The sequence below is a fragment of the Rattus norvegicus genome, chromosome Y, assembly GCF_036323735.1.
Source record: "Rattus norvegicus strain BN/NHsdMcwi chromosome Y, GRCr8, whole genome shotgun sequence".
Lineage (NCBI taxonomy): Eukaryota > Metazoa > Chordata > Mammalia > Rodentia > Muridae > Rattus > Rattus norvegicus.
The window spans coordinates 28,085,398-28,109,093 of NC_086040.1; the positions used below are offsets into that span (position 1 = coordinate 28,085,398).

The window sequence follows — 23,696 nt, forward strand, 5'->3', positions numbered from 1 at the left end:
GAAGATATAACGGGAAGGGACAGGCAGAATCCCTAAGAAGCCAAAATAAGCTAAACACTGGAGCTTCTCATTACATGACAGCTCATGGGTTGGTAAGGATGGTAGACCATACTCAGTCTCCATATAAGACTACAATTTGAACAAGGTGAAAAGCCTACACAGTGCTAACAGCTACTTTACAAGTTACAGTGTGAAAAACAGAATGTAACTGTAGAAAGAAGAGAAGGATGATATCTGAAAACAGACCAGGCTGTGCTGGAATTGAACAGCTTTCCATGTAAGTAACCAAGCAACACAGCAGCTGCCCTATGCAAAAGTGAGCAAAGAGGAATGAACAGTATAGATACTATGTGTATATAAATACAGGCAATTTGGTAGATTTTTAAGATGTTGAGATGAAAGAATAGGAAGAAATTTCTATCAAGCTCGGCACAATGTCTTGCTCTTAGAATACTCACATTTAAGAGACTGAGGGAGAGGAATAAGGAATTTCAGTTTACCCTGGAATACATATCAAGACAACACCTCTTTTTTTCTCTTTTTTTTAAATTCAAATCACTAGTGTGATTGATAGAATATCATGAACAATTTTAAGAAAACAGAAATGTAATGTCTATGCAGTGATACTCTCACTAAGAAAACATGTTCTATAAAGAGACAGGTATTATTAAGTTACAGATAACAGCTGCATTATTGAAGGATGTAGCATGAAGGGTTATGATCCTGTTTGGTTGATCCTTCTTCTCTTTCATGGCTCAGCATCTCTGACCACATCATTATTGTGCAGACATCTAGATGTTCCCTGGCTTTAAATTTATGTATGTAAACCAGTAATCATTTATATATCCAATGATTTTTTGATTTTACTTTATCTTCAAAAACGATGAGTCTTTAGGAAATGATACCTTTATTGTGTGGGTTTGAATATACATAATTGCAACCAGAGAATAATCTGGGCTCCACACACACACACACACACACACACACACAGGATGGTTGGAGATACTATACTTGTGGCATCAGAAAGCATAGAGATGAGTGCTTTGATCAGTTTTTCTGTATAATATTGATGACAGGTTAATGATAAGACTGGGTAAAAATTGAAATACAGTCAAGGTTTTTTTTTTCCTTCCTTTGATTGATAGCTTGTACAGCATGTGAAACTGAACTTAAACGCAAGGTAAATCTTGTGCCTGAGCTTCATTAGTGGCAGGACTCGATGTTTCCACCTTCTCTTGTAAATATATGGACACTTGGCTCAATGCTTAGCACACTTTAAAAAAATCCCCTGGTGTTAAGAGAGAAAGTATTAGATATGGAATTATGTGAGAAAAAATCTTTTCTAAGCTTTGATTTTTTTACTGCAGAAGAAGACTTTGACTCTGATGTAAATGAGGCTCTAAAATACTAAAAAAATAATATCTCTCATCTGCAAGAATCCTACTGACTTCTTACTGCTCTGTGTTTCCGGAGATGAGTGTCAATTGTGTCAATTGCTCTTTGTGGCAGGAAAAGGTCTTGTCTTTCAAATGCTTTGCAAATGCCAAGTTCTCTGAGGTCCCTGGAGAATGTTTCCTCCTGTTCACCCTTATCCTGCTCTCATTGTCTTTGCTATCTGCACCAGTCCATCTCTACGCACCCCATGCACTTCTTTCTGCTCAACTTATGTAACCTGGAAATTGGCTACATGGGCTCTGTCATACCCAAGATATGGAGAGACTTGTCAATGTGATCTGAGGGCTCTCTTAGGAGGGATGTACCACACAGATGTTTTTCTCCACACTTTTTAGTATAACTGAGTGCTATCTATTGGCAGTCATGGCCTTTGGCTATGGTATTGGCAAGATTAACTATGCAATCCAAATGAGTCATGGGGTATGTGTCCATTTATCAATTATTTCATGGGAAATAGGTTCCATTGTAGGGTTTGGACAAAATTACTTGAGGCCCAAATATAACCACACATCAAGAGTTGATAAACTCTTGGTCTATACAGCAGTGACATCCATGCTGAACCTCATCATCTATAGCATAAGGAACCAAGAAATCAAGGAAGCACCAGGAAGAAATCTGGGTTTGAAGAAAATTGTGATAATAATTATGTGCATAGTCTGTGAAAGAAAAAAAACAAAACACTGTGATCTTTCTGGCTGTTTTGAAAGAAACTTTAAGAAACATAACTTTGTTTTAGAGTGTTCTCTATATTCACCACCATTCTTAATTGTAAACAATATTAATGTTTGCTTGCTATTAAATAACTTTAGTAGATTAGTCCAGTACTTAAAGATTTTGATATGGGCAGAGTTTAAACCACATGCTAATGTCTCAGGGGCTTGAAAGTCCTCTGTATCCTTTCTTACATATTTGGAAATCTTCCAAGAAAATACTTCAGCACATTATGTTTCAATTCCAAACTCTTCAGTACATGTAAATTCAGTGCATTCGACTGGAACTGCTAAGTAGTTCTCAGGTCAGTAAATTGTTAGTCTCTGCTTTTTGTACTATTAGGTGAGTCCACATGTCAGATTTGGGCACGCAGGGCCTATTATTTTGGAACAGGAGTAATCTTTCCTCCCTTTTATGATTTCTAACAGGGCGGTGGAAAAGAATTTCAGCCAGGTGATTCTCAAAATCAACTTCCGTGTTTCAGATAAACACACACACACACACACACACACACACACACACAAACACGCACACACTCACACACACACACACATACACATGCATTTATCTGCACATTATACAGAAAATTAAGTGGGTTTACAAGTGACAGAAGACTAATATAAATGGTCAGCTTGTGTCAGATAATTAGATTCTGGGTGTTATTCCCAAATAAAATAAAATAAAATAAAATAAAATAAAATTAGAATAGTGTATAATGAAAGAAAAATAGAATTCTTTTCAAGTGTGCAGAAAATATGGAAGACTTTAAAATATAAATTACAATGACACTAAATCTAGAGTATTATTTTAGGCATGAGTCACCCATACAGAAAGACAATGATTAGATTCTCCTCAGAATCATTGTTCTCAGTCTACTTACACGCAGTAAGGACCATTAAGGCCAGAGAGTTGGAAAAAAATGACGGAGAAGCTGAAAACAAAGCCTAAAGTTTTGAAGAGACACACAGTCTTTCCATAGTCTTCAAGTACTTCTCCTATAACTTCTATTACTTTAAAAGAAAATTTAAAAGAAAAATACATTAAAATATTTTAAACTACAAAAGAAAAATAATTTAAAATAATTTCATTGCTCCTTAATTGGGTGTTATTAAGATGCCAGTCATCCACCTAATGCTGAACTGAGATAAACAAAGCAGGAAACACTTTTTGGCATCTCTGCCAAGTACATAGAATCTCGACCTAAAAGAGAAAAAACACTAGGCAAATCCAAATTCAAAGACATTCTAGCAAAGTAATTATTTCACTTCAAAGGTGTAGTCACAGAAGATAAAAATAGTAATGAATTATCACAGAATAGAATAAACAAAGATATGTAATGATTAAGGGTCAACTGGATTTCTGGATTTTATACGGGCATAGAACATGTACAGTAGTAGAACCATTGCTTTTATGATTTGCTCAAATCACTGTGGTACTTGTAATATGTTAATGTTTTTCAATTATCTGATTTTTGAGAATTACTCATTAGATGGATTATGGAATATAAAATTGAGGAATTAGATTACGATAAAAAAATAGTACTGTTTCCTATCAATTAAATTTGATTTTCCTGTACATTTTGACTTCAGCTTTATTTTTGGTATTTATTCATTTTTTTAATTTATATCTCAAATGTTGCCCTCCTTCCTGTCTTCCCCCACAGAGTCCTTTACCTCAACCCCCATCCCTTTTTGATTTCTTCTTCTAAAATGACAGAACAACAGTAGACATAAGGCATGATTAGTTCCTGAATAGCTGTTTTACATGTATTTGAAAATCTACAACACCGATAGTACAGACATCAGGAAATAGTTTCAAAAATGATCTTCAAAAATTAAATATTCTCAAGTTATCAGCTATAAGCTATCAGCTTGACAATACTGGAAAGATCCAAGAACATAAGTATCTTTGTCATATACATAGTTAAAAATGATCAGACAAGAAGAAAAACATATAGCAACCTTCCTAGATTCAACATAAGAGAGCCTCAACAGAGATTATGGGATAATACCTGGAAATTAACTCCTACAAAAACCAAGAACAAACTAACCACAAACTGCAATATTTATAAAAGCCAAACAATAGGTGGAAAGTATTATTTTCAGCTCTATATGAGAATATTAATGTTTATTAATTTGTATATTAATAAAATTTTAATTTCATGACTGCAAATTTTTATTGCAAATTTTTAAATCAATAGATTTTAAGTGACTCGTGATCATTAACTTTAGTGGCTTTGATTGCATTATAGATTACTAAAGTATTTATTTGACTGTGATTATCACTATGAATATTCACAAAAATCAAATTATGTCAATCAGGAACTGCTCTTCTGTTTTTATTCTTTTTGTTCTACATATGTAAGAGTTTTACCTGCTTGTTCACGTGTGCAACTCATCCATGCCTAGTATCCAGGAGGTTGAAGAGCGTGTCAGATTCAATGATGCTGAAATTACAGCCACTTGTGAGCTGTCACTTGGGAGCTGTATATCGGCACTGGGTTCTCTGGAAGAACAGATAATGCTATTAATCACCGAATCATACCTTCATCTTCAGCAACGCCATTTTTTTCTTAATATAGTGCCTAAACTGTCCTGTCTTCTGCATAAACCACTATTTTCTCAATTGTGATAAGTTAATATTAAACACATGCTTCTTGCCATCATATATATATATATATGTGTATATATATATGTATATATATACACATATATATATGTATATATGTATATATATATATATGTATATGTATATAATATAAACACACAGACACACACACAGACACACACACAGACACATGCACAACTGCTCTTACTTTCAAGTTTACTTACTTACACACATACACAGACACATGCACAACTGCTCTTACTTTCAAGTTTACTTACTTACTTACATACACACACACACACACACACACACACACACACACACACACTGCTTCTTACCTTCAGGTATACTTAGGTATTTTCAAAGCTATTTGTTTATTTATTCACTTTACATACTGCACACTGCCACCCTCCCGTTCACCCCTCTCACAATCCTTCCTCTAGCCCTCTCTCCTCTGAGCAGGAGGGGACCTCACAGGTATCTCCTCTGCTCGCATATCTAGTCTCTGTGATCACATCCTCTGCTACAGAGGACAGACACAGCAGTCTACATGGATAAGGGTGGTAAGGTAGATGTCATATCCAGAAAGAGGCAAAGAGCTGGGGTAAGAGATGCCCTTGAATCAATGGGTGTTTCCTTAGCTGAGACTCACAGCCTCAGTGATATCTACATGAAGAAGACATCTCCTGTAGCCAGAGATCAAACCAAATGGAATGATAGAGACACCAACTTTTGACCCAAAATTTATTCTGACCACAAGAAATAAAAAGGCAGTGCATAGAGCAGAGAGAGTGGAATGATTAACCAATGGTTAGTGCAGATTGAAAACCACCCGATGGATGAGCCCCAATCCCTGATACTATTAATGACACTCTGTTATGCTTGGAGAAAGGAGTCTAGCATGGCTTCTCTCTGAGAGGCTCCACTAAGCTGCTGACTCAGTCAGTAGCAGACGTCAACTAGCCAAACTATGGGTGGAGCTTGGAACTCTGATTGAAGAACAGAATGAAAAGGATTATGGCCTCTAAGGGTATAGGCACTCCACAGGCTTTGTCTTCATGTGGGTACCGAACAACTAGAATTGGGCTTTCCCAAACAAGTTGTCTACAGATGAGACATCTGTGTCTTTAAAATTTATTTATTTATTTTCTCACTTTACATCCCATCTTCAGGGTACACCAACACCCATTGTCGGGGGAACCCATAAAAAGAAAAAAAGCTACACATTTCCTTCCTATGTCCTAAGGGCTCAGGTTCAGTACAAGTTCACTCTCTGGTTGGTGGTTCAGTGTTTGGCAAAACACAAGAGTCCCTGTGAGTTGACTTTATTGGTCTTCCTGTGGAGTCCCTCATAATATCTGGGCCTCGAATCTTCACCTGTTTTTTTAAAGACTCCCCAAGCTCCAGCTAATGTTTGGTGGTGAATCTTTACACTTCTTTCTCTCAGCTGTTGGGTGGAGTCACTCAGAGGACAGTTATGCTAGGATTCTGTATGCAAGCATGATAGAGTATCTGTAATAGTGTCAGTGATCGGTGATTGCCCACGGGGTAGATATCAATCTGTGCTAACCATTGGTTGGACGTACCTACCATGTCTGCTCTATCTATCTTTGTCTCTGAAGGTCTTGTAGGTTGTGTTCATTTTGGACTGAAGGTTTTTTGGTTGTTGTTGTTTTTTTTTTTTTTTTTTTCTTGTCACATCACTGGTAGTCATGTGTGGCAACAGAAGTGGCATTTTAAGAATCCTTATCCCCATTGCGAATGTCACCCTAATAGACACCCTGGGGATTTGCCTTTCCCAGGTCTCTGGCACTTCTTAGAGATGCACACCCCACACTTGTGATTTCCATTCCCTTTTCCCTTCATTCACTATACCTAGTTCCTCCAAACCCACTATATCCAATTCCTCCTACACATTCCCTTCTCTACCTCCCCTCCCATTCAGTTTCCTCCTTTCCTCCATCTGCCTCAATATCTATTCTGCTGAATACATTTTAAAGTCAATATTTAGGAAAAATACTGAGTAAGTATAGGGAGAATTTCAGTAATTATGGTCGATGTTTAGGCAAGATATGAACATATTAAATTTTATAGAGGCCACAATTACTACATATATTGATATAAGAGTCACTGTCTTTATTACATTCAACTTGAAGGAAAACCATTTATATATTCTATTAAGTTATACAAGGGAATCTGTTAAAAGAGTTACATACATCACACAACTTTATTACTTTGAATGCTCTCTTTATTGCAAATATTTACGAAATGAAAAGTACAACGGTTTAAACTCATGTAAGTGTACTTTGTTGTAAAGTTAAAGTTTATATATACAGGTTGATGACTACAGTCATCTCAGATTCACAGGAGATAAATACACCAGGGAGTCATCTATTACCTTACCTGTCTTCTTTCCTTTATTCCTGATGAAGACTCATCTCATTTGCAGCCCCTCATGTGAGAGATGGATCAGAAAATGCTGAGTGTCTACAACCCAGTATACAACGATAGAAAAGATAAAAGACAACATCTCCAAATAGTATACACAATCGAAACTTTCTTGTAGATCTTGAAACAAAATGCAAAGAACAAACCCACATCTTAGGATATTACCACATATAGGAAACGGTAGCTGGAGGAAGCATTCTCAGGGTATTTTAAACATTTGCACCTAGGAATGAAACTGGCTCCGTGAACATGAAGATTTACTCTTTTGGCAAGAAAGTCAGTCTGTCTCCTGATAGTCATGTCATCTGTCCATCACTAGAGCAACGGCCATGCTTTATGAATGTGTACAGATAAACACATACTGGTTTCCACGTTTTTCAAAGAATTACAAGAAGAACCTGAAAAAGAGTACATAATTTTCCAGAGATGAAATATGGAATTTAAATTAGTCATCATACATATGTTGTTAATTTTTTCAGCCTACTATTATTTAATAATTATGACTATTCCTGCTATGAATGAAGAGATGGTTATTTAATGTCTACCAATCCTCAAAGCCTGAAACATTGTGAAAAATTGTATTATTTCTCCCTACCTTGTGTCTTTGGTCACCAACCTTTCCATTGCTCGTCCAAATACTCTTTCTCAAATAGATCAGAGGACTACGTGAGGGTGTCAGTCTCATGAAGAAGACCAAGGAACTTTCTGTACTTGCATGTATTTGCTCTACGGAACATGTAAATAAAACTTTCAGTTTCAAGAACTAAAACAGGGCCGTCCATTGGGGCCCACATGAACCATAATCTTCCTGGCATCAGTGAATATTAGCAAACTAGTAACAGCGCAGACAATAATATAATGGAATAATTCTGGGATAATAATAATAATAATAATAATAATAATAATAATAATGATATATAATGATGATGACAATAATAATAATAATAATAATAATAATAATAATAATAATAATAATAATAATAATGGAATATTCCCCTCAAGGGATCACAGACTAAGGAAAGTAAATGTAGAGACGTTTTTTTCAAGGGTTATTGTATCAATTAAAGTAATTCTCACTAGGACAGACTCCTCATACATGAAAATCACTCAACCTGTCATGTCTTCACAGAGAGTTGAGAACCAGGGTGGTCTTTTCTTAGGACAAGAGAAAGATTTGCCAACCTTCCAAAAAGAAAAGCAAACCAGACAGTCTGTGTGTAAGGATGGTTAGCTTGTGCATGACTAACACACACACACACACACACACACACACACACACACACACGCATGCACACACACACACAGGCACACACACACACATGCACACAAACACAAACAGACACACACACGCATACACAAAGATACACAGAGAGACACAGACCGATAGACAGACAGAAACATACACACAGAGACACAGACACAGAGACAGACACACATACACACATATACAGACACACATAAACACAGAGAGACACACAAAGAAACACACACATACAAACTCTCCCACACATAAAAATACACACACAGACACACACACACAGACTCACAGAGAGACACACAGACACACAATCACACATAAACACTCACACACATAAAAATACACACACACAGAAACACACAGACACAGACACACACACACACACACACACACACACACACACACACACACACACCTCTGATGTATGCTTCCTAGAGTGTTTAGGTGCAAAAGGATGAAGTGGCCCCAGGAACTAGTCGGTCAACACAATATTGGTCAGCCTGCAAGTGAGTTGGGGGTTGCTCCAAGGTATTCAGTGTCACAACTCTCTTAGAAGGTATTCAGGGACGTGCTGTGTGCATATATTTTACTCAGGTTGAACAAGGGCTACACAAATCTTGGAGAGGGGGAAGGGGTTTTCGGGTGCATTTACATCGATAAGAGGCTTAAGGTACCAGGAAGGCATCATTTGCTTGAGCTTTTATAATCTCTGTCCCAGCATCCGTCTGTTGTTCAGGGATCTCCATTTGACTTCCTCAGAAACGGACTCGACTGAATGTGACCATCCCCAATCCTGAAGTCCTACTCCCTTGATTTCAAAGGATTGAAGGTTCGGACTCTGCGTTCTCTATCAGATTACATCCTCGGGAGGTTGCCCTCTAGATGCCGTGAATAAACCAGTTCATCCATCAAGTTTCTGCACTAACCCGTATGTCCCCTAACTCTGGCCGGTTCTCTTTGCACCGCGCTATCTCTCCTTCTTCCCCTCTGACCTTCTGCTCATGTCCTCAGTCGCCCTCACTCATCCACAGAATCTGTTCCAGTTTTCCTTTCAGAGAGGTCAATGCTTTCCCCTCACCGGCCTTCACCTTTCCTGTGACCTCTCTCCATTTGTGGATTGTAGATAGAATAAGATTTATCTCACAGCTGATACTATCCATAGGTAAACGTGCGCCACCTTTGTCTCCCTAGGTCTCAGTTCACTCTCGGGGTGTTTTTTTTTTTTCCTAATTTCAACTATTTTCCATGAAGCTTCATGATATCATGCCCTCATCACGATGATATCATGCCCCCACCTCCATGAGGTCATGTCCCACTCTCATGATGTCATGTCCCACCCACACGATGTCATGCCCAACACCCATGATTTCACGCACTCATCCCAGTGATGTCATGCCTGCGGCCCTTGCTTGAATAGTTGCATATATTCAACAGGTAACATTCTGAATGCTGCCCTTTCACCACACTCCTCCAGGCTCCACCCATTTACAGTCCCTCCTTCTATTCACTCCCCTTCTTCTCTGACAGAGTGGAGGACCCCTCTTGGTGCAACCTCTCCCCTGGCACATCAAGTCTCTGTAGAACTAGATTCATTATCTCCCATCAGGTACTGAAAACGCAGCCCGAGTAGGAGAACAGGATCCACAGACAGGCGACAGGTTTAGTGAACACACGTGAAGACTGTTGTGCTCCTCTACCTCTGTCAGTCCTTCCTTCAGCTCTTCAGTGAGAATCACTGAGCTCCGTCCGATATTTGGCCGTGTGCCTCTGCTTCTGTGTCTGTTGGCTGCTTGGTGGAGCCTGGCTGAGGACATAACGCTACCCTCCCGTCTGCAAACACAAGAAAGGACCATTAATAATGTCAGTGTTTGTCGTTTGCCATTAGGATAAGGCTCACATCCGGGCACTTATCCTTTGGCCATTCCCTCATTTCCTTTTCTATTTCTGTCCATGTGTTTCTTATGGTGGAGGCAATTTCTGAGTCAAAATTTTGGGGGTGGCTTTGGGTCCTTATCCTTCCACCTTGGGTCCTCTCTGGCTAAAGAAAGTGACCATTTCAGTATCTGTATCCCCACTGTTACGAGTCTCAGCTAAAGTCACTCTCATGGACGCAGGGGTAGTCTCACCCATCCCAGATTGCAGGGAAATCACAGAGATAGCACCCACCCTGCCCAGTCTTTGATTTCAGTTTGTTCTCTTGGCCCTCTGTCCCTCTTGCCCGTCTCTCCCAAGAAATGATTCTCAAACCCCATTTCCCTTCCCATCCCCTTAGGGACAGAATTTTTTCCTTCCATCTGCCTCCTCTCATTAGTTTATTCCTCCTTCTGAGTGAAATTAAAGAATTTTTCTTGGCCCTTTCTTCTTGTTTATCCTCTTTAGTTCTGTAGATCTTAGTGTGTGAATTCTGTAGTTTATGGCTAACACCCCCTTTAAATGAATATGTACATGTTACTTTGGGTCTCAGTAACCTCATTCAGGATAATACTTTCTCATTCCATCTACTTGACTGCAGCTTCTCAATGTCCTTATTTTTCATATGTGTGTAGTATTCCATTGTGTAAAGGAACCACATTATCTGTAGCCATTGTTTGGTTGAGGGGCATCTGGCTTACTTCTAATTTCTGTTCATTATGAAGAAATCCACTATGAACATAATGGAGTACATGTCCTTGCGGTATGGCAGAGGTCTTTTCAGATATAAGACAAGATGTAGTATAGCCAGTTCTTTAGGAAGAATATTCCCCATTTTATCAGAATCCACTGGATAGATATGGAAAGCATTATAAGTATTTGCTCTTCCCCCAGCAAAAGTAATTTGTATCCTGATATTTATCTGCTTCCTTAAAGGAGGTTTCCCCCCGACTGGCCCTCTGTCATGGACTCAGGTGATTGCATATGAACCTTCTTCCCATTTTAACCGTTCAATAAATGCCAGAGCCTATTACTGAGAGCCAGAGGGGAAAGTTGGTACTGGAGGTTTGACTGTGGGGTTAGGTAGAGAGGCAGAAGAGGGTAAGAGGGGAAGGCAGAGGACTGAAGAAAACGAGGAAGAAGTAATGATGGAAAGAATCCATATGGCCTTGAGAAAGCACATGTAGCAACGTGTTTTCTGGTTGGGGAATACATTATGATAGCGTTAGATCTGCCCAATACACATTTATAGATAGTAATTATAATAACCAGATTGTGCGTTTTCTTTATGGGTTCATTGGGTTCAGAAATTCCAACAAGCTTTCCTCAACAGTATTTCTGGATTAAATTTTCTGTTAATAGAGATCTCCCATTGTAGGGTCTCTAACCATTGCTCCAAAGTCCAGTAGACAAACTTGTTTCTTCTTTGGTCATGTTTGTTGTAATTTCTATGGATATCTGTGTCTTCAGTGGCCCAGGCCCAGTTTTCCCTTTTCTCGAGGTCTTCAATGATGTCACTCAGAGGAATTTCAGGTTTCTCAACTCGTTCCATCTAGTTGACTGCAGCTTCACAATGTCCTTATTTTTCACAGCTGCATAGTATACCATTTCAAATATTTCCTGATAATAGTGAACCGTAGCGAGCAGGTTAAAATTTCCCAAGAAAACATTAAACATTCAGTCTCTAAATCTAGATCTCCTCATCCAATGATGCTTGGGCTGATTGAATGGCGTGGCATGAGCAGTTTGTTTTTACAGACACCAAATCCATTTCCTTCTCCAGTAATGGCTGCCATCCCTCTGTCAGAGATTTTTACCCTGGTTATTTTCGGTGACTTATGTGATTTAGAAATTGTGACACCATCTGCATGTTAGAAAGCTAGAGATGTTTCAGGTTGACCCTGCCTCCACAGCCAATGAGGTAACATGTGCTCATTGGGCAACCATGTCACACCCAAATAGCAAGATGTCGTCTTTGACTCCACACATGACTGCAAGATTGCCTCTTGTCCTGCATGCACCTTGGCAACCATGTCACACCTGACAGTGAGATAGCAACTTTGTATCTTCACCCAAATTAAGATGGCCTCTTTGAATCTCTTAATCCTACCTGTCCGTGAGCATGGGAGGTCTTTTTGTCTTCTGCTACCTTCCTCAGTTTCTCTCTTCAGAGACTTGGAGTTCACACCAGACATGTTTCTGATGTGCTAGGTTAGAGTTATTTTATATTTCATATACATATATATGCCCATTATGAATGGCATTGCTTCCCTAATTTCTTCTCAGCCTCTCTGTCATTTGCATGACAGATTATTTTCATTTAATATTTCATCCGTCCACTCGGCTGAAGGTGTTTTTCATATGTAGGTCATTTCTGGTAAATCTTTGGGATCACATATGTTCACTATTATATGATGTGTGAATGGTGATACACGGAGTTCTGATTTTCCAATATCATCCCCTCTACTTCCTTTGGTTGTCTTATTGCTCTAGCTGGGAATTTAAGGACTTTACTGAAAGGATGCTGCGAAATGAGCATTCTGTTCTCATTCTCCAATTTAGTCGAATTGCCCCCATATTTGGTATTAACTGTTGGACTGCTTTATTTCATTTTATGTAATATTTTTTTATTTATTTTAGTATTTTATTGCATTATGTATGTGCCTGTCATCCCTGGTCTCCCTGAGACCATAAATAGCGAATGACGATTTATTCTGTCAAAGGCTTTTTCAGCATCTAAAGAGATAGTCTTGCATTTTTTTCTTTGTTTCTTCAATTCTGCTCCTTCACACCATTGTGTAATAGTGCATATTAAAAATTCATATTAAATATATTAATAATTAATATATTAATTTTGATATATTAATGTACTATTTCATTTAATTTATTATATCACTATTTATTAATTTAATATCGTATCATAATATATCAATATTAATTATATTTACCATATTAATATAATTTAATGTATAATACAAAATGTTAATATTAATATAATATATTAATATTAGTTATATATTATAATATTAGGATATAACAATTTAATATGTTACTATATATATATATATATGTAAATATATATATATTTCATGATATGCAACTACCAAAAAGTAAAATCAAAGGAGAGCTCCCACGTTAATGTAAAGTGCTGAGGGCAGAATTTTTTTTTCAGTTCAGTTTGTTAATATGGTGGATCACTTTGATAAGTTTTCATCGATTGATCTACTCCTGCATCCTCAGGTGCAAGCCTACTAAATGGCGCTGGATGGCGGATTGAAATGTCCTTGGATTTTGTTTTCAAGCATTTTACCTAGTCTTTTTTCCACCAATGTTCGTCAGGGAAATTCGTCTGAAATTCTTTCTTTGTTGAGTTATTTGTGATTTTGGTGTCAGGGCGACAATGCTGTCATGGAATCAGTTTGGCTACTTTCCTTCTGTTTCTGTGTTTAGGCGTAGGTTGAGATATCTTTGAAAATCTGGTAGAAGTCTGCGCTCAATCAATCTGGTCCTGGCAATTTTACAGTGGGCAAACTTTTAATTACTGTTTAAAGGTTAAATTACTCTTTAAGTGTTGTAGAGCTATTCACATAGTTTATCTGACCTCAGTTTACCTGTGGTCAGTGTTATCCTTCGATACAATCATCCATTTAATTCAGAGATTCTAATTTTGCAGACAGCAGGTTTTTGACACCTAATGATTCTGTGACTTTCATCAGTGTCCATCTATGCGGCTCCCTATTCATTTCTGATTTTGTTATTTGGATGCTGTCTTACCTCCTATTACATTATTTGTTTAGGGCTTTGTGTGTCTGCTTGATTTTCCCAAGGAACTAGCTCTACTTTTTGTTAATTTTTGTATTCACTTTGTTTCTGATGGATCACTCTCACCCCGAGTCTGATCATTTCTTTCTGTCCCCTCCTTTAATATGTATTTGCTTCTTTTTATTTTAGAGATTTAGGGTATGCTGGGAAGTTGCTAGTGTGAGGTCACTCTGATTTCTTTATGAAAGCTCCCTGTGCTGCATATGCATGTTCCCCTTAACACTGCTTTCGTTATGTCCCTTAAGTTTGGGGAAGCTGTGCCTTCATTTTCATTAAATTCTAAGAACGCTTTTTCTTTTTCTTGTCTTCTCTGAACTTGTGGTTCTTCAGTTTGGAGCTATTGAATTTCAATGAGTTTATATACTTTTTCTTATTGTTGAAGTCCAGTTTTAATCCCTGGTGATCTGAGAAGATCCAATGCTTAGCATAGTCTTTTTGTATCCGTTGTGGCTTGTTTAGAGTGGGAGAACAAGGTCAGTTTAGGATAAGGTTACATGAGGTACTGAAAAGAGAGTGTGTACTTTTGTGTTCATGTGAACTATTCTGTAGATATCAGTGTGGTCAATTTAATTGAACCCCGTGTTAGGGACATCATTTATTTTTTTTTTGTTTCTGTTTCAATGGTCTGCCCTTAGTGAGAGTGGGACATTGATGGACCCCACTATTAATGTGTGAGCTTCAATGTGATATTTAAACTTCAGCAATATTTCTCTCACCAATATTACTGCTTTTGTCTTTGTCTTATAGACATCCAGAATCGAGATGCCATTTTGGTGGATATTTCCTCTGATGCATAATAAGTGTCCTTCCCAGTCTCTTTTCATTACTTTTGGTAGAAAGTCTGATTTGCTGGATGTTAGAATGGTTACACAATCTTGTTTCTTGTGTCCATTTGCTTGGAAAAACTTTTCCAACCCCTTGGTCTGAGGTTGTGTCTAGCTCGGTACCTGGATTGTGTTTCTTGGGTGCAACAGAAGGATCTTTCCTCTTTTTAAATCCATTGTGTTATCCTGTGTCCTTTTACTGTTGAGTAGAGGACATTAATGCTTAAAGTTATTAATGCGATGTTGCGGAAGCAGGGTTTTTTTGCTTGCATGTTTTTTGGTTTTGTGTTTTCGATTGAGATGTTTGAGAAGGTATGTGAGTATTACTTCTCTTCAGTGGGGTGCATGTTTTTTTGTTTGTATTTTTTGTTTTTGTTTTCTGGGGAGCTATTGGAGTATGCATGTAAATGTGAGATACTTTCTGTACTTTATGCTGTGTAATTATTAATTTCTAGTGGGAGGCTGGGATGGTTCAATTTCTGAAAATCCATCAATATAATTCACTATAAAATGAAACTGAAAGAGAAAAATCACATGATAATCTCATTATATGCTGAAAAAGCTTGCAAAAATATTCCAACACCCATTCATGTTAAAAGCATGAGACCAATCAGGGATACGATTCCTATGCAGAAACATAATAGAGGCAATGGACAGCAGGCCGGTACCCAACATCAATCTAAAGGGAAAGAAACGTAAAGCAATTCCATTAAATCAAGGACAATGTAAGGCTGCCCACTCTCCCTATTCTTTATAGTATTTGAAATTCTATCCAGGGTAAAAGCATAGTTCAATATTGATTCTGACATGGAGTATGGCCAAGGCCTGTGAAGGAGGAATGGCACACAGCTTTAGAACTCCTGGGGTATGGCCCACTCTTCAGCACAGTCTCCTTGGACCTTGGTGAGTCATGAACCCCACGAGAACTTCCCACAGAGTGTCATTCAGTTATTGCAATCATTCTCTCTTAATCTAAGAAGTGCATGAAAATCCTCATGGAGCTTCCCACCACTCAGAGGGCAGTGCCATTGGCATTTGCAATAACCGTGGTCCAGGTCTTTTAGCAATTGCCCCTGGGGTAGATCAGTGCTTCTATCGTTGACCAAGGAAATGTAGAATTGTCACAACCCGTAAAAAGGACCACAACCCTTAAAAAGCATTTGGAAAAATAAAATTGATTGTGAAGCTGGCTAAGATCTTTTCCCTACTGACTCTGTTATAAAAAACAATGTATGAAACAATTGGTAGTTCAGAAAGGCTGGGACCTTTTAAGGTCAGGGATCAAGAACAATGGCAGCACAGACTAATGGTGTGACTGTCACAAAGGCTGGAATGTTGATGACTGATTTCTGAACCAGTTTTACCCTCTGCTTCCTGATAGGATTTAATAATGATTCCCAATTACAGATGTGCATTCTGATCATTTGAAGCAGATGACATTTTTATACAGATGTTTATATTTCTGTTTTTTTTAAAGATTCTTATAAGAGTATTTTTGAAGATAAATAATACAATACTTAACCATTTCTCTGTAAATTCAAATTGCTTACTTATGAAGTTATGTTGGCCTTGGGAATAATTTGTTTTCTTTAGGTGACTATGTAATATTTGTTCTAATACTGTATTGGGTATCACTTTTTCAACACTATGCAAGAGAAGAAAACTAAAACATGATCACACTTTTTGTAATACAATATTCAATAAATTAATGGTCTATAGGGAAAATACTGCCCATTGGGAAACAGAGAAAACCTAGAAAATTTAACTGTATGTCACTCGAATGAACCTGGGAATAAAAATGTTATGTAGAAGATTCTCATATACTTTATGTTCCTAAGTGATTTCTACCCATGTCAAGTCCCTGACTAAATATCTTCATTCAGAGCATGTAACCACTAATGAAGCCAAGAGAATTCTCTAGATTTAGAGAGATGTAGTATGTAATGGTTTTGACTGTTTCACAAGAGACTATTCTGGAAAAGGCACTCTTGAACCTGGTCAATGTAAGGAAATCTGTTCAGCATGTAGGCCATAGCAAGTCTCAGTGACATCATCATTAGGCCCTCCATTAAAAATCTCTTGTATCCTGGAGAGCCCTAGTTTCTTCTGTGATGTCACAAGTGTTGTGACATCATCTGCCTCTTAGATATTCCATCAGTACCTGTAGAGTTTACTAATTGATCTGTAATTCAGAATAAACAGCCATTTGGGAGAGAAAAAAAGAAGATGAAGAGATCAGAGATGGGGAGAAGGAACCTGGCCTTCTGTCTTGGTATAAAAAAGAAGAAATATGTGGTCCATGGTAAAGCTATGTGAGACCTTAGTAGGGGTTGAGTGGGTTCTCTTGAGAGACAGCCTTGACCTGAGCCTTCCACATATGGGAATCAGGAGCTGGGAAACTCTCAGAAGCATCTGGAGTTTCCTGAATATTATGGTTCCTTGAAGTCAGAGAGTTTCTATCATTAATTACTTTATTTCAAAAGTCAAGTGTTGGGAAGGGCACAGTTTTCTTTCTGAGAGCTCATGGCTATTATTCTTTTTGACAAGAAGAAAAAGGACCTAAGGAAGAAGGGAAAAACAAGTATTTTGTCCCTAGCTCAAAGTAAACTCCTCCATACTATTTTATCTATTGTTTAGTTTGTGTCTGACACTGATATCGGGAAAGAGAAGTGTTTCTAGTTGAGACTTCACCATCTCAGTCTTTCCAATATTATTTCTCTCACTACCATTTCCTGACAGTGACCCATTAGATTTCTGTGTCAAGAGCTGTGTTTAGCTGTCAGTTTTCTTTTCTTTTATATCTTATTTTTTTAATTTTTACAAATTTATTTGTCTTTTTAAATGTTTATTTCTCTATTTACAATTATAATATTACTCCCTTTAAGAGTTTCCTCCCATAAGATCCCTAACCGGTCCTTCTCCACTTCTTCTATAACCCCCCCCCCTTACTGTCCCTTCAAATTCTCTTTAACTGTGAATCAAACCAAGGGAAGACCAAGGGCTTCTTCTTCCACTGGTGCCGAACAAGGCCATTCTCTGCAGTTGGAGACATAGGTCTGTTCACGTACAGTCTTTCAATATTAGTCTCGTACCAGAAAACTTTGTTTCATTAGCATTGTTGTTCTTATGGGGTTGAAGGTTCCTTCAGCTCATGTTAGCCTTTCTCAAATTCTACCAAAATGAGGTCCATTTTCAGTTCACTGGTTTGCCACTAGCATTCACTTCTTTATTTGACATGCTGTAGTTGTGTCTCTCAAAACATATCTATATCCGTTTTCTGGCAGAATGCACTTCTTAGCTTCATAAATCTTATCTATTACTGGTGACTGATACACACACACACACACACACACACACACACACACACACACACTTTTGGTGCCTCCTACAACTATTTGGTTAGGTGGAATGTTAACATGGATTCTGCACAACTAGGTCAAGAATGTACCATTTACAAATGACAATGTTATGTAGACTCTCTCCTGTACTTGAAGTTGAGGTTTCACTGTTCCTCTAGCTTTCTTCACCCTGCCATCTTCCTGTTTCTTATATTGGCCTTAAGAAAGAATCATGGTAAAATATCTAAAACCTTCAAGTCTGGCAATCAGAATACAGGAAGGTAGATTTTGTAGTACAGATATCAAATGTGACTAGAGAACTGAATTGTATAGTCCATGTGGTCCTTTGCTTTATTGATGTCTGGTAATATTAGGATCAAATAAGGATTTGGGAGTTGATCATTTGACGTATGTACACAACATTTCCACTGTTTAGTCACTCTATAGCTGGGCCAAGTTTGTTGTCGAATTCATTGCAAAAAAAAAATGGAATTGTAAAAATGAAATTTTTGAGTACACATGCAGGAATATATATAATGTCTCCTGTCAATTAATGTACGATCAGTAAATGTAAAACAATATTCACTCGATTAAAGTTCTGTGGGGAAAATACTGGCATATGGAAAACTGACGAAACCTAGGGAATTGAACTATATGTCACAAGATTGGACCTGGGGAAATAATTAATCTCCAGAAGAATCTCCTTCACTCCTTGTTCCTAGATATTTTCTACCCATGCCAAGCCCCTAAGAAACTATCTCTATTCAGAGCATGTGTACCCACTAATGAGCAGAGAGAAGTCTCTAGTTTTAGAGAGATGAATATGTAAAGGTTTCTACTGTGTCACAGGAGACACTCTTGGAAATTGCACCTCCAGATCTGGTCAATGTAAAAAAATCGTTTAACAGGTAGGCTATGGCAATTCTCAGTTACATCATCATTAGGCCCTCCGTGTAAAAACTCTTGTATCCTGGAGAGCCCTAACTTCTTCTGTGATGTCACAAGTGTTGTGCTGACAGCAACAGACTCTTGGATATTCCTTCAGTACCTCCAGGGTTTCATAATTGGCCTTCAATTCAGAATAAAGAGCCAATTGGGAGTGTATTTGTATAAAAAAATAAAAATAAAAAAAAATACTTGGTCCAGTGGAAAGCTCAGTGAGCCCTGTTTAGGGGTTGACTTGGTTTGCTGAAGAGATAGCCTTTACCTTAATCTTAACATAAGGGAATCAGGAACTGAGGGCTTCCCAGAAGCATCTGGACATCCCTGCTTGTTATGTTTCCTTGATGTCAGAGAGTTATATCATTCATTTCTTTATTCCAAAATCCAGGTGTTGGAAAGGGCCCAGTTGTTCTGTGAGAGCTCATGGCTTTTAGTTTTTCCCAGAAGAGAAATGTCCTAAGGAAGAAGGGAAAGACAAGTATTGTGTCCTCAGCTCAGAGTACAGTCCTCCTTGCTTTGGATTCCTATAGTGAAGTTTGGGTCTGACACTGATAACTGGGAGAGAGAAGTGCTTCTATTTGAGATTTCATCATCTCAGTCTATCCACTAGTATTACTCTGCTTACCATTCCCTGACAGTTACCCTTTAGATTTCTGAGTCAATAGGTATGATTAGCTGGCAGTTAACTTTTCTTTTTCTGTCATATTTTATATTTTTTAAGCAATTTTTATTACTTTTCCTAATTGGATATTTTTATATTTACATTTCAAATGTTATTTTTTATCCCAGGTTCCTGTCCATGAGATCCCTAAACAGTCCCACTAACCTTCTTCTATAACCCCCCTTACTGTACCTTGACATTCCCTTGAATTGGGAGGCAAACCTAGGGAGGAGCAAGGGCTTCTCCTTCCATTGGGAAGGAGACAAGACCATACTCTGTTACCTATGCAGTTGGAGCCATAGGTCTGTCTATGCCCAGTCTTTGAATATTGGTTTAGTACCAGAAATCTCTACTTAGTTGAATTGTTGTTCTTATGGGGTTGAAAGTCCATTCAGTTGTAATCCTTTCTTATCATCTTAAAAAAAGAGGTCCATTTTCAGTTCTTTGGTTTGCCACTAACATTCACTTCTGTATTTGACATGCTCTAGCTGGTTCTCTCATGAATGATCTATATCCAGTTCCTGGCAGTATGATCTTCTTAGCTTCAATCATCGTATCTAGTTTTGGTGCCTGGTATATCTATATATCTATATCTATCTATATCTATCTATCTCTATCTTTATCTCTATCTCTATCTCTATCTATCTCTATCTCTATATCTAAATCTATATCATCTATATCTATACATATGTATATATATCATCTATATCTATAACTATATCTATATCATCTATATCTATATCTATATCTATACCTATTTCTATATATATCTATACCTATATCTATATCTATATCTATATCTATCTATCTATCATATATATACTTTATATATACTTTTATACTTATATATACTTTTGTTGGCTCCTACAACTACGATTTTTGATGGAATAGTTACATGGATTGTGCCTAACTAGGTCAAGAATATATGATCCACAAATGACAATGCCAAATAGACTCCCTCCTGTTCTCATAACCTACTGAAGTTGAGGTTTCACTGGACCTCAAGCCATTCCTCTTGCTGCCCATCACCCAGAAAATAATGTTTGGCCTGAAGAAAGAATCATGGTAAAACATCCAAAATTCTCAAGTCTTTCCCTGGACAAACAGGAAGGTTGATATTAGAGAAAGGATATATAATAGAACTACAGAACCAAATTCTATAGTCCATGCTGTCCTTTGCTTAACTGATGTCTGGTAATTTATAGATAAAATAAGGATTTGGGAGTTGATCATTTGAAGTAGGTACACTATATTTCCACTCTTATATTCACTCTACAAGTGGGCCCCATTTGTTGACAAATTCATTGCAAAAATGGAATTGGAAAAATGAAATTCTTGAATACACATGCAGGAACATAAATGATGCCCCCGGTCCATGAATTTCCAGTCAGAAAATGTAGCACAATATTCACTCAATTAAAGGTCTGTAGGGAAAATAGTGGCAACGAGGAAACAGATTAAACCTAGGGAATTGAAATTTATGTCAGAAGGTTGGAAATTGGAGTAAATTAAATCTTGAGTAGAATCTCCTTCCTTCCTTGTTCCTAGATCTTTTCTACCCATGACAAACCCCTGAATAACTTTCTTCATTCAGAGCATGTGATCACTAATGAAGAAGAGAGAAGTCTCCAGCTTTAGAGAGATGTAGCATGTAAAGATTTCTACTGTGTCACAGGAAACACTCCTGGAGAGGGCACCTCCAAATCTGGTCAATGTAAGGAAAGCTGTTCAGCAGATAGGCCATGGCACTTCTCAGTGACATCATCATTAGGCCCTCCATGAAAAATCTCTTGCTTCCTGGAGAACACCTGCTTCCTCTGTGACATCCCAAGGTTTATCTTGACAGAAACTACCTCCCAGATATTCCTCCTATATATCTATGGTTTACTATTTGGCCTCTAATTCGGAGTAAAGAGCCATTTGGAATGGAGAACAGATAGGATGAAGAGATCAGAGATGGGGAGAAGGAATCTGGCCTTCTGTCTTGATATAAAATAAAAGAAGAAATATGTGGTTCTTGGGAAAATACCCTGGGAAGATGACTCTAGTTATGTTGTTCTCTAGGTGCACCGAGCTCTTGGAGAAGTTGCTGAACATCCTAAAGACTTTTGGGCAGATGGTAAAGTTTCTAGATACCCCTTTTTAGATTTCAATTGTCCTGAGGGTTGTATGGCTGGTGGTCAATGTTTTCCAGGAAGAGTGCTAGAGCCAGATTGATTTTTAGATGCATGGGCTAATGGCATAAGGTCCAAATGATTTTTTTTGATGTGGATATTCCTTCAGACCTTTGGAAATATAAAAGGATTTTGTATTTTTGAAGTCTAATTTGCACAATAACAAATCACTGTGAGCATCTTTGGACGACATGAGATGTCCAGCATTCCCTTGAAAGGATTGGTAACTTTCCACATTTCCTTCATCATTTTTTGAAAATTCCATGGCCCTTTGGACAGATGGAGAATGTGTGGGACTCACCTGAGGAGTAGTTGTAGCTTTTGGTGTCTCTTTTGCAGAAGAAGATAGCACAAGATTTCTTTTGGCAGAAGGGGGAAGGTTGAAACTGTCTTCCTTAGAGGAGAAATTTTTCAAGACTCCATCAGAAGGAACAAACCTTAAACCACTGTTTCTAGAAACTGGATGCCTGTCGTCCATTTTGGTAGAGGGAGAATGTCGAGTATTTCTGCCCAGAGTGGACATGTGAAAGAAATCTATTTGGGTAGATGGGGATAGTTGTAAAGCATGCTGTTCAGATGCAGTAGATCCTAAGACATCCTTCTCAGATGAGGAAGGTCTTAATGTACCTTGTACATGTTTAGAAATCCTGACTGACATCAAAATGGGGTGTAGGTATTAGAGCTACCTCTGAAGGTGAGACCTCTCCTACAGCATCATGGGCATATGTGAGAGGGCTGAGAGACTCATGAGCAGATAAGGATGTTTCTACATATTGTTGACTAATTGAGGAAGTTCCAAGAAAAATTTCTTTTGCTAGAGAAGAGGAAACAGACTTTCGTATAGAAGAGTCAGTTTCCCTAGCCTGCTTGATAGGCAAAACAGGTTCCAAGGCCCCTTCAGAAGGTAAGGAAAAGTGCAGAGCCATTGAAATATTTTACAGATGTTCTGGGTCTGCTTGTGGGTATAAAGAAGGACAGGCAACCCTTTCTGCATATTTGGAAGAGTGTGTAGCATCTTCTGTAGTTGGGGAAGATGGCTAATCTTGAGGAGATAAGGAAGTTCTATAGACTCCTGTGAAGTTTGCGGAGGTCATATGTATTCTTTTGCACTAATGGAATCCAAGGAATCCCTTTCCTCAGATATCGGGGATGCTACAGAACTGGTGTTTGCGTATCATGTTCCACCACTCCTGGTTCACATATGGTTCGATCCATAACCTTCTCTACAGATGGAATATGTCCTAGAACATCTTTTGCACATGTGTCCAATCCACAAGTCAATCCTAAAGATGTGGCTGTGGGTAGAACTTCTTTTGTAGATGTTTCTTGTCTCACAGAATCTTTATGAGATAGAGTACTACTCAGAGAATACTGCTCAGTTTTGCGAAATTCTAGCATCTCTGATTTATATGTGGAAAATTTTGGAACCTCTCCGTTCAGGACAAAATGACCTAGAGTCCCCTGAGGATGTAGGAGATGTTTTATCTTCTCTGCACATTGTATAAATATGGAGCCTGCATGGCTCATTGACTGTGTGTTGTGATA

General features: G+C 38.0%; 1 long non-coding RNA gene across 4 annotated transcripts in view; it reads left to right on the forward strand.

Annotated features, from left to right (window-relative positions):
• Positions 1–23,696, forward strand: part of LOC134484457 (uncharacterized) — a 74,857-nt gene that overhangs the window by 27,499 nt on the left and 23,662 nt on the right. The window contains exons 1-2 of one of the 4 annotated variants that reach the window (XR_010061914.1): positions 15,523–17,338; positions 22,042–22,096. This is a non-coding gene — a long non-coding RNA (uncharacterized LOC134484457). Of the gene's footprint in view, positions 1–15,522; positions 17,339–20,891; positions 22,097–23,696 lie in introns of those variants that run through there. The other 3 variants (XR_010061915.1, XR_010061913.1, XR_010061916.1) reach the window with 3 other exon arrangements.